Source organism: Aegilops tauschii, chromosome 5 (genome assembly GCF_002575655.3).
Source record: "Aegilops tauschii subsp. strangulata cultivar AL8/78 chromosome 5, Aet v6.0, whole genome shotgun sequence".
Taxonomy (NCBI): Eukaryota; Viridiplantae; Streptophyta; class Magnoliopsida; order Poales; family Poaceae; genus Aegilops; species Aegilops tauschii.
In genome coordinates, this window is record NC_053039.3 from 456,319,177 (window position 1) to 456,331,865 (window position 12,689).

The following is a 12,689-nucleotide window of genomic DNA, read 5'->3' on the forward strand; positions in this document are numbered from 1 at the left end:
CTGGTACATACCCTCAGCCCTGAGGGTGAACTACTCCCTCCTCATCATGGAGAGCGCCGGAATGATGAAGATGGCCACCGGTGATGATCCCCCCCGGCAGGGTGCCGGAACAGGGTCCCGATTGGTTTTTGGTGGCTACAGACGCTTGCAGCGGCGAAACTCCCGAGCTAGGTTATGTTCTTTGGGTTTTTGTATTTATAGGAATTTTTGGCATCGGTCTCACGTCAGGGGGGTCTCCGAGTCGTCCACGAGATAGGGGGGCGCGCCCTCCACCCTCGTGGATGGCTCGGGACTCTTCTGGCCCAACTCTTTTACTCCGGAGGCTTCTTTTGGTCCATAAAAAATCATCAAAAATTGGCACGTCAATTGGACTCCGTTTGGTATTCCTTTTCTGTAAAACTCAAAAACAACAACAAAACTGGCACTGGGCTTTAGGTTAATAGGTTAGTCCCAAAAATCATGTAAAATAGCATATAAATGCATATAAAACATCCTAGATGGATAATATAATAGCATGGAACAATAAAAAAATTATAGATACGTTGGAGACGTATCATGCATCTCCGTGACCATAATTTGTCCGATGCCGAGCTCGTTTGGTCTTCGTGACCTCTTCTTCTTCGATGCTTTACTGGCTACGACAGCATCGTTGCCGGTCTCGGGGGTGGTGTCGGTGTCGGGGTTGGTGCCACTGCCGCCACCATGCAACCCCATCTGGTGTTTGTCCAGGTAATCGAAATAGTGATTTGCTGCCTCGATGGGGTCTTCTGCGAGGCGAGCAGAACCCCCGGCTTTGGTGTCGGTAGACATGTTTCCTACTCAACAATTGTAAATAAAAGATATAATGAAGAGAAAAAAGGGGCCTATATTTGGTCGGAATGTTGATTCATTCCCCTTCCGGCAAATCCCGGGCCCTCCATATGTCCTAGTTTCTAGCACAAGTCATGCCAAAAATCACAGAAATTTTCGGCATGACCATTGCTAAAAAGTGGACATATGGAGCGCCTGAAATTTGCCGGAATGGAAATGAATCAACATTCCGGCAAAACATAGGCCACTCGGATATTCTTCGACAATCGGCACAAGTTCATATAACAGATTTGATGCTATCATCAAGAGAACATGGCAACATCATATGACAGATTTCCAGGACTTAACAAATTAACCAAGTGTTAAAAACAACAACATTGTATAGGCTACTTTGCATGCTTGTGCTAGTCACCACAGGGCATATCATGGTCCTAAAAATTTGCTACTAGTTTGCCCTTAACTAATTTACTAATTTACTATTGTTTTTATTTATAGGTATTTTATACACCCTAATTAGCTATTGCATTAGGTACCGCCCTAAACAAATTTGCCCTAGCTAAGTTTGCTAATTTGCTAAAAAATTGGCCCTAGCTATATTTGCTACTGTTTTTTATAAATTTTTGCTACTGTTTTTTATAGATAATTTATATACCTACAAGAACTAATTAGCTATTGTTTTTTATAAATATTTGCTACTATTTTTTAGTTTAGTGCAATTTGCTACTGTTTTTATTTATAGGTATTTTATATACCCTAAACAAAATTGCCCTAAACTAAAATGCTAAATTGCACTAAACTAAATTTGCTAAATTTCCCTAAACTAAATTGCTCTCTCTCTCTACTACATCTCCTATCTAGGGTTCATACATCCAACACTTAGCTAGGCTAGGGTTCATATTAGAGAGAGAGAGAGAGAGCAGAGAGCAGAGAGAGCGCATAGAGAGAGAGAGGAGGGCAGGGGAGAGGAGAGGGGAGGCTTATGGGGCGGGGGAGAGGGCGGCGGTGGCAAGGTCGAGGGCGGGGGAGAGGGCGGCGGCGGCGAGGTCAAGGGCAGGGGAGAGGGCAGCAGCGGCAAAGTCGAGGGCGGGCCCACGAGGTGACGGAGGTCGAGGGAGGGCTCGGGGGAAGGCCGGCGTCGAGGTCGACGACGGGCAGGGGCGATGGCCGGCGACAGAGGGGGAGAGGTGGAGATGGGGGGGGATCACTTGGTGAAATTTTGAGCTCGCGCGGCGGGGGGTTAACTCAAAATAACAGTAGCGATGGTTTCGGATCCAGCGCTACTGCTAAGTTAGCTATAGAGTTGGATCCTAATCCAGCGCTACCGCTATTTGTATTTTAGAGTTGGATCCCAAACCAGCTCTACCACTATTTTTATTTTATTTTTATTATTTTCCTTTTCTAGGTTTTAGTTTTCTTCTCTTTCTATTATTTTACTTTTCTTTTCTATTTACTTTTCTTTTTCTTTTGTATTGCTTTCTCCCTTTTGTTTTTGTTTTTTTTGTTTCTCTCCCGACGACGACGTCTCCCTCTCCCACACTGCGCGAATATCACCGGAACCATGCATGTGGTGGTAACATATCAGTTGACCCATAACGATTACTTAAATGCGTACACAAAATAGATACATATATATAAATGATAGTTTCTCAGCTGCGTCGACGATGTTTCACATTGAGCTTCTGCCCTTTCTTGTTCGTTGCCGAATAATTGAGCCCCTCCTTGTGTCTTTTCGGGAACCATGGAGTACGATCTTTCTTAGGTAATGTAGTATTGATTCTTCTTTTCATGTATGCTTCATCGTCATCGTCATCTTCCCTCATCGGGTTGCCGTATTGGTCGTAGTCTTCCTCGTTGGTGACTCCATTCATTCCGATGATGCTCCTTTTGGATCTCCTCATGACAACATGGCTGGGATTGGCCAGGTCGGTTATGAAGAAGCATTGTGTCACGTGCTTAGCGTGTACCCATGGCTCATTTTTGGCGATGACGTTAACGTTCACGGGAGTGCTCTTCGCATCGGGTATAGACATGGTAGTGAAATACTTATTTTCTCTTACGACGTCCTAGCCCATCTGACACGGAACATCGTCGCATTGTGCATTCCAGCATAGCCAAGCTCCCAGATCTCTTCAACCCTTCCGTAGAATCTTTCAGTTGTGCCGTTGGCGTTGGTCACACATTCAATTGTCACCCCGGAGTTCTGGTAATCACTGTCCATGTCTTTGGCCTCCGTGTAGCACGTACTTGTACCCGTTGATATCGTATGACTGATAGGTCACGAGCTTGGGCGCGGGGCCATGTGCTAAGGCATGTATGAGCAATCTGTCCGAATTGCCCTCTTCTGGCGGATTTTCAAGAACTTGCTCTTTGAACCAACGCAAGAAAGTGGCGTTGTGCTCTACAGTAACTTCGCCGTCCGTCTTAAGCATTCCCTGAAGGAAATATGCCCTAGAGGCAATAATAAAGTTGTTATTTATGTTTTCTTATCTCACGATAAATGTTTATTATTCATGCTAGAATTGTATTAACCGGAAACTTAGTACATGTGTGAATACATAGACAAACAGAGTGTCCCTAGTATGCCCCTACTTGACTAGCTCGTTAATAAAAGATGGTTAAGTTTCCTAGCCATAGACATGTGTTGTCATTTGATGAACGGGATCACATCATTTGAGAATGATGTGATGGACAAGACCCATTCATTAGCTTGGCATAATGATCGTTTAGTTTTATTCCTATTGCTTTCTTCGTGACTTATACATGTTCCTCTGACTATGAGATTATGTAACTCCCGAATACCGGAGGAACACTTAGTGTGCTATCAAACGTCACAACATAACTGGGTGATTATAAAGATGCTCTACAGGTGTCTCCGATGGTGTTTGTTGAGTTGGCATAGATCGAGATTAGGATTTGTCACTCCGTGTATCGGAGAGGTATCTCTGGGCCCTCTCGGTAATGATCATCACTATAAGCCTTGCAAGAAATGTGAATAATGAGTTAGTTGCGGGATGATGCATTACGGAATGAGTAAATAGACTTGTCGGTAACGAGATTGAACTAGGTATGATGATACCGACGACCGAATCTCGGGCAAGTAACATACCGATGACAAAGGGAACAACGTATGTTGTTATGCGGTTTGATCGATAAAGATCTTCGTAGAATATGTAGGAACCAATATGAGCATCCAGGTTCCGCTATTGGTTATTGACCGGAGATGAGTCTCGGTCATGTCTACATAGTTCTCGAACCCATAGGGCCCGCACGCTTAACGTTCGATGACGATATGTATTATGAGTTATGTGATTTGATGTACCGAAGGTAGTTTGGAGTCCCGGATGTGATCACGGACATGACGAGGAGTCTCGAAATGGTCGAGACATGAAGTTTGATATATTGGAAGGTTATGTTTGGACACCAGAAAGGTTTCAGATGAGTTCGGGCATTTTCCGGAGTACTGGGGGGTTACCGGAACCCCCCGGGGGGTTAATGGGCCTTCATGGGCCATGGTGGAAGAGAGGAGGAGGCGGCCAAGTGGTGGGGCGCGCCCCCAAGCCCAATCCGAATTGGGGAGGGGGGCCGCCCCCCTTTCCTTCTCTCCTTCTTCCCCTTCCTCCCCCCTCCTAGTTGGACTAGGAAAAGGGGGAAATCCTACTCCTAGTAGGAGTAGGAATCCCCGTTGGGGCGCGCCATAGGAGGCCGGCCCTCCCCCTCCACCACTCCTTTATATACGGGGGAGGGGGGCACCCCATAGACACACAAGTTGACAGTTGTCTTAGCCGTGTGCGGTGCCCCCCTCCACAGATTTCCACCTCGGTCATATCGTTGCAGTGCTTAGGCGAAGCCCTGCGCCGGTAACTTCACCATCACCGTCACCACGCCGTCGTGCTGACGAAACTCTCCCTCAACCTCAGCTGGATCTAGAGTTCGTGGGACGTCACCGAGCTGAACGTGTGCAGATCGCGGAGGTGCCGTACCTTTGGTGCTAGGATTGGTCGGATCGTGAAGACGTACGACTACATCAACCGCGTTGTCATAACGCTTCCGCTTTCGGTCTATGAGGGTACGTGGACACACTCTCCCGCTCGTTGCTATGCATCACCTAGATGGATCTTACGTGTGCGTATGAATTTTTTTGAAATTACTGGGTTCCCCAACAGTGGCATCCGAGCCAGGTCTATGCGTAGATGTTATATGCACGAGTAGAACACAAAGAGTTGTGGGCGATAATAGTCATACTGCTTACCAGCATGTCATACTTTGATTCGGCGGTATTGTTGGATGAAGCGGCCCGGACCGACATTACGCGTACGCTTACGCGAGACTGGTTCTACCGACGTGCTTTGCACACAGGTGGCTAGCGGGTGTTAGTTTCTCCAACTTTAGTTGAATCGAGTGTGACTACGCCCGGTCCTTGTTGAAGGTTAAAACAACACACTTGACAAAAAATCGTTGTGGTTTTGATGCGTACGTAAGAAAGGTTCTTGCTAAGCCCGTAGCAGCCACGTAAAATTTGCAACAACAACTAGAGGACGTCTAACTTGTTTTTGTAGGGTATGCTGTGATGTGATATGGTCAAGACGTGATGATATATAAATTGTTGTATGAGATGATCATGTTTTGTAAAAGTTATCGACAACTGGCAGGAGCCTTATGGTTGTCGCTTTATTGTATGAAATGCAATCGCCATGTAATTGCTTTACTTTATCACTAAGCCGTAGCGATAGTCGTAGAAGCAATAGTTGGCGAGACGACAACGATACTTCGATGGAGATCAAGGTGTCAAGCCGGTGACGATGGTGATCATGACGGTGCTTTGGAGATGGAGATCAAAGGCACAAGATGATGATGGTCATATCATATCACTTATATTGATTGCATGTGATATTTATCCTTTATGCATCTTATTTTGCTTAGTACGGCGGTAGGATTATAAGATGATCTCTCACTAAATTTGAAGGTATAAGTGTTCTCCCGGAGTATGCACCGTTGCGACAGTTCATCGTGCCGAGACACCACGTGATGATCGGGTGTGATAAGCTCTACGTTCACATACAACGGGTGCAAGCCAGTTTTGTACACGCAGAATACTCGGGTTAAACTTGACAAGCCTAGCATATGCAAATATGGCCTCGGAACACTGAGACTGAAAGGTCGAGCGTGAATCATATAGTAGATATGTTCAACATAGTGATGTTCACCATTGAAAACTTCTCCATCTCACGTGATGATCAGACATGGTTTAGTTGATTTGGATCACGTGATCACTTAGATGATTAGAGGGATGTCTATCTAAGTGGGAGTTCTTAAGTAATATGATTAATTGAACTTTAATTTATCATGAACTTAGTCCTGGTAGTATTAGCATATCTATGTTGTAGATCAATAGCTTGCGATGTAGCTCCACGTTTATTTTTTATATGTTCCTAGAGAAATATAAGTTGAAAGATGATAGTAGCATTGATGCGGACTAGGTCCGTGATCTGAGGATTATCCTCATTGCTGCACAGAAGAATTATGTCCTTGATGCAACGCTAGGTGACGGACCTATTACAGGAGCAAATTCAGACATTATGAACGTTTGGCAAAGCTCGGTATGATGACTACTTGATAGTTTAGTGCACCATGCTTTATGGCTTAGAACCAGGACTTCAAAAACGTTTTGAACGCCACGGAGCATATGAGATATTCCAAGAGCTGAAATTGGTATTTCAGACTCATGCCCGAGTCAAGAGGTATGAGACCTCTGACAAGTACTTTGCCTACAAGATGGAGGAGAATAGCTCAACCAGTGAGCATGTGCTCAGAATGTCGGAGTACTACAATCGCTTGAATCAAGTGGGAGTTAATCTTCCAGATAAGATAGTGATTGACAAAGTTCTCTAGTCACTGTCACCAAGTTACTGGAACTTCGAGATGAACTATAATATGCAAGGGATGATGAAAACGATTCCCGAGCTCTTCGTGATGCTGAAATCAGCGAAGGTAGAAATCAAGAAAAGCATCAAGTGTTGATGGTTGACAAGACCACTAGTTTCAAGTAAAAGGGCAAGGGAAAGAAAGGGAACTTCAAGAAGAATGGCAAGCAAGTTGCCACTCCCATGAAGAAGCCCGAAACTAGACCCAAGCCTGAAACTGAGTGCTTCTACTGCAAAGGAAATGGTCACTGGAAGTGGATCTGCCCTAGATACTTGGCGGATAAGAAGGATGGCAAAGTGAACAAAAGTATATTTGATATACATGTTATTGATGTGTACTTTACTAGTGTTTATAGCAACCCCTCAGTATTTTATACTGGTTCAGTTGCTAAGGGTAGTAACTCAAAACGGGAGTTGCAAAATAAACAGAGACTAGTTAAGGACGAGGTAATGATGTGTGTTAGAAGTGATTCCAAAATTGATAGGATCACCATCGCACACTCCCTATACCTTCGGGATTGGTGTTGGACCTAAATAAATGTTATTTGGTGTTTGCGTTGAGCATGAATATGATTTGATCATGTTTATTGCGATACTGTTATTCATTTAAGTCAGAGAATAATTGTTGTTCTGTTTACATGAATAAAACCTTCTATGGTCATACATCCAATGTAAATGGTTTACTGAATCTCGATCGTAATAATACACATATTCATAATAGTGATGCCAAAAGATGCAAAGTTGATAATGATAGTACAACATATTTGTGGCACTGCCGTTTAGGTCATATTGGTGTAAAGCGCATGAAGAAACTCCATGCTGACGGGCTTTTGGAATCACTTGATGCTTGCGAACCATGCCTCATGGGCAAGATGACTAAGACTCCGTTCTCCGAAACGATGGAGCGAGCAACAGAATTGTTGGAAATAATACATACTGATGTATGCGGTACGATGAGTGTTGAGGCTCGCGGCGGGTATCGTTATTTTCTGACCTTCACAGATGATTTGAGCAGATATGGGTATATATACTTGATGAAACATAAGTTTGAAACATTTGAAAAGTTCAAAGAATTTCAGAGTGAAGTGGAAAATCATCGTAACAAGAAAATATTCTACGATCTGATCGCGGAGACGAATATTTGAGTTACGATTTTGGTCTTCATTTGAAACAATGTGGAATAGTTTCGCAAACTCACGCCACCTAGAACACCACAGCATAATGGTGTGTCCGAACGTCGTAACCGTACTTTATTAGATATAGTGCGATCTATGATGTCTCTTACCGATTTACCACTATCGTTTTGGGGTTATGCATTAGAGACAGCTGCATTCACGTTAAATAGGGCACCATCTAAATCCGTTGAGACGACACCAAATGAACTGTGGTTTGGCAAGAAACCTAAGCTGTCGTTTCTTAAAGTTTGGGGCTGCGATGCTTATGTGAAATAGCTTCAACCTGATAAGCTCGAACCCAAATCGGAGAAATGTGTGTTCATAGGATACCCAAAGGAGACTGTTGGGTACACCTTCTATCACAGATCCGAAGGCAAGATATTCGTTGCTAATAATGGATCCTTTCTAGAGAAGAAGTTTCTCTTGAAAGAAGTGAGTGGGTGGAAAGTAGAACTTTATGAGGTAATTGTACCTGCTAAGAAGTTCATCATAGAAATCAGTTCTAGTGATGCCTACACCAATTAGTGAGGAAGTTAATGATGATGATCATGAAACTTCAGATCAAGTTACTACCGAACCTCGTAGGTCAGCCAGAGTAAGGTCCACACCAGAGTGGTACGGTAATCCTGTTCTGGAGGTCATGTTACTTGACCATGACGAACCTACGAACTATGAGGAAGCGATGATGAGCCCAGATTCCGCGAAATGGCTTGAGGCCATGAAATCTGAGATGGTATCCATGTATGAGAACAAAGTATGGACTTTGATTGACTTGCCCGATGATCGGTGAGCCATTGAGAATAAATGGATCTTCAAGAGGAAGACGGACGCTGATGGTAGTGTTACTATCTACAAAGCTCGACTCGTCGCGAAAGGTTTTCGACAAGTTCAAGGTGTTGACTACGATGAGATTTTCTCACTCATAGGGATGCTTAAGTCGTTCCAAATCATGTTAGCAATTGCCGCATTCTATGAAATCTGGCAAATGGATAACAAAACTACACTCCTTAATGGATTTATTAAAGAAGAGTTGTATATGATGCAACCAAAAGGTTTTGTCGATCCTAAAGGTGCTAACAAAGTGTGCAAGCTCCAGCAATCCATCTATGGACTGGTGCAAGCATCTCGGAGTTGGAATATACGCTTTGATGAGTTGACCAAAGCATATAGTTTTATACAGACTTGCGGTGAAGCCTGTATTTACAAGAAAGTGAGTGGGAGCACTACAGCCTTTCTGATAAGTATATGTGAAAGACATATTGTTGATCGGAAATGATGTAGAATTTTCTGAAAAGCATAAAGGAGTGTCTGAAAGGAGTTTTTCAAAGAAAGACCTCGGTGAAGCTGCTTACATATTGAGCATCAAGATCTATAGAGATAGATCAAAACACTTGATAAGTTTTTTCAATGAGTACATACCTTGACAAGATTTTGAAGTAGTTCAAAATGGAATAGTCAAAGAAGGAGTTCTTGCCTGTGTTGCAAGGTGTGAAATTGAGTAAAGACTCAAAACCCGACCACGGCAGAAAATAGAAAGAGAATGAAAATTCATTCCCTATGCCTCAGTCATAGGTTCTATAAAGTATGCTATGCTGAGTACCAGACCTATTGTGTACCTCACCATGAGTTTGGCAAGAGGGTACAATAGTGATCCAGGAGTGGATCACTGGACATCGGTCAAAATTATCCTTAGTGGAATAAGGATATGTTTCTCGGTTATGGAGGTGACAAAAAGTTCATCGTAAAGAGTTACGTCGATGCAAGCTTTGACACCGATCTGGATGACTCTAAGTCTCGATCTAGATACATATTGAAAGTGGGAGCAATTAGCTAGAGTAGCTCCATGCAGAGCATTGTAGACATAGAAATTTGCAAAATGCATACGGATCTGAATATTGCAGACCCGTAGACTAAAATTTCTCTCACAAGCAAAACATGATCATACCTTATTACTCTTGGGTGTTAATCACATAGCGATGTGAACTAGATTATTGACTCTAGTAAACCCTTTTTAGTGTTGGTCACATGGCAATGTGAACTATGGGTGTTAATCACATGGTGATGTGAACTATTGGTGTTAAATCACATGGCGATGTGAACTAGATTATTGACTCTAGTGTAAGTGGGAGACTGAAGGAAATATACCCTAGAGGCAATAATAAAGTTGTTATTTATATTTCCTTATATCACGATAAATGTTTATTATTCATGCTAGAATTGTATTAACCAGAAACTTAGTACATGTGTGAATACATAGACAAACAGAGTGTCCCTAGTATGCCTCTACTTGACTAGCTCGTTAATCAGAGATGGTTAAGTTTCCTAGCCATAGACATGTGTTGTCATTTGATGAACGGGATCACATCATTAGAGAATGATGTGATGGACAAGACCCATCCGTTAGCTTGGCATAATGATCCTTTAGTTTTACTAGAAGAACGCCTGTGCATTGCAACGGGGCCACATTAACTTTAAGAGTTCAATATTAATATTCTCATACATATCAAGTGACATTGGCGACCTTTTTTTACCATCAAATCCTCACACACACACTCTCTCCCTCCCTCTTCCTCACTCTCTCTCCCACTCTCTCTCTCTAACACACACACATATCCATCTTATTGGGTATGGGACCATAATCCATCTATTTCACACACACAAGCTAGTGCATAACAATATGGATTATGTGTATTATATTTGCCACCACAACTGAGGGAATTAATTTCATGTAAATCGGCCAGCCACAGCATCAAGAATACATGGAGAAGGTGGCCCGGGTCGACGTCGGCGCCGCCCAGCGTGGGCCACGGGCCCGCTTCCAAGTGCGTCTGCGCGCCGGCCACCCACACCAGGTCCTTCAAGTGCCGCTTCCACCACACCAACTCCCAGGGCCACGGCCAGGGCCAGGGAAGCCGCCCTTCTTCGCCCCCTTCACCGGCCGCGGCCAACGCGGTGCCGTGGCACCCGGCCTCGCCGTCCTCGTCCTCCGACACCGTCGCGACCTAGTGACGCAGCCCAAGCATCGGCCTCGAGAATCAAGAACGCTCGACAACGGAGAGGGAAGGGAAGATCATATACATGTCATAAGAAAGGGAGTTTATTTACTGCTCCCTCGATGTATTGTTTCCTTTGTTTGGAGACTGATTACCATCCGTGAGTTAAGGTAAGGTTAATGTGATTGAGCGATTTTTCTGAAAATCAATTATTTGGTTTCTAATTAATGTGATTGAGTGATTTAAGGTAAGGTTAATTAATTTAGATTTGATCTTTAGAGATTGTTCATGATTGATTCTACATTACTAAATAACTTGCACCAGTATGGAAAGTTCTGATCTGTTCAGATTTCTTTCGTTGTGTGAGAGGGTGACGCGAAAATAAACCGATGAAGTGGGGGGAGGGGACGAAAAAAAATCTACGAAAAAAACCAGCGAAGGTGGGAGGAGGTACCAAAAAAACCATGGGAGGTGGGACGAAAAAAAACTGGAAGCGAGACTACCAACTGCTCCATTAGTAGAGATTACTATTGCTTTCTTCATGACTTATACATGTTCCTCTGAGTATGAGATTATGCAACTCCGGAATACCGGAGGAACACTTAGTGTGCTATCAAACGTCACAACGTAACTGGGTGATTATAAAGATGCTCTAAAGGTGTCTCCGATGGTGTTTGTTGAGTTGGCATAGATTGAGATTAGGATTTGTCACTCCGTGTATCGGAGAGGTATCTCTAGGCCCTCTCGGTAATGATAATCACTATAAGCCTTGCAAGCAATGTGACTAATGAGTTAGTTGTAGGATGATGCATTACAGAACGAGTAAAGAGACTTGCCGGTAACGAGATTGAACTAGGTATGATGATACCAACGATCGAATCTGGGCAAGTAACATACCGATGACAAAGGGAACAACGTATGTTGTTATGTGGTTTGATCGATAAAGATCTTCGTAGAATATGTAGGAACCAATATGAGCATCCAGGTTCCGCTATTGGTTATTGACCGGAGATGAGTCTCGGTCATGTCTACATAGTTCTCGAACCCGTAGGGTCCGCACGCTTAACGCTCGATGACGATATGTATTATGAGTTATGTGATTTGATGTACCGAAGGTAGTTCTGAGTCCCGGATGTGATCACGGACATGACGAGGAGTCTCGAAATGGTCGAGACATGAAGATTGATATACTGGAAGGTTATGTTTGGACACCGGACAGGTTTCGGATGAGTTCGGGCATTTTCCGGAGTACCGGGGGGTTACCGGACCCCCCGGGGGGTTAATGGGCCTTCATGGGCCATGGTGGAAGAGAGGAGGAGGCGGCCAAGTGGTGGGGTGCGCCCCCCAAGCCCAAATCCGAATTGGGGAGGGGGCCGCCCCCCCTTTCCTTCTCTCCTTCCCCTTCCTTCCCCCTCCTAGTTGGACTAGGAAAAGGGGGAAACCTACTCCTAGTAGGAGTAGGAATCCCCCTTGGGGCGCGCCATAGGAGGCCGGCCCTCCCCTTCCTCCACTCCTTTATATACGGGGGAGGGGGGCACCCTATAGACACACAAGTTAACAGTTTTCTTAGCCGTGTGCGGTGCCCCCTCCACAGATTTCCACCTCGGTCATATCGTTGCAGTGCTTAGGCGAAGCCCTGCGCCGATAACTTCATCATCACCGTCACCACGCCGTCGTGCTGACGAAACTCTCCCTCGACCTCAGCTGGATCTAGAGTTCGTGGGACATCACCGAGCTGAACGTGTGCAGATCGCGGAGGTGCCGTACCTTCGGTGCTAGGATCGGTCGGA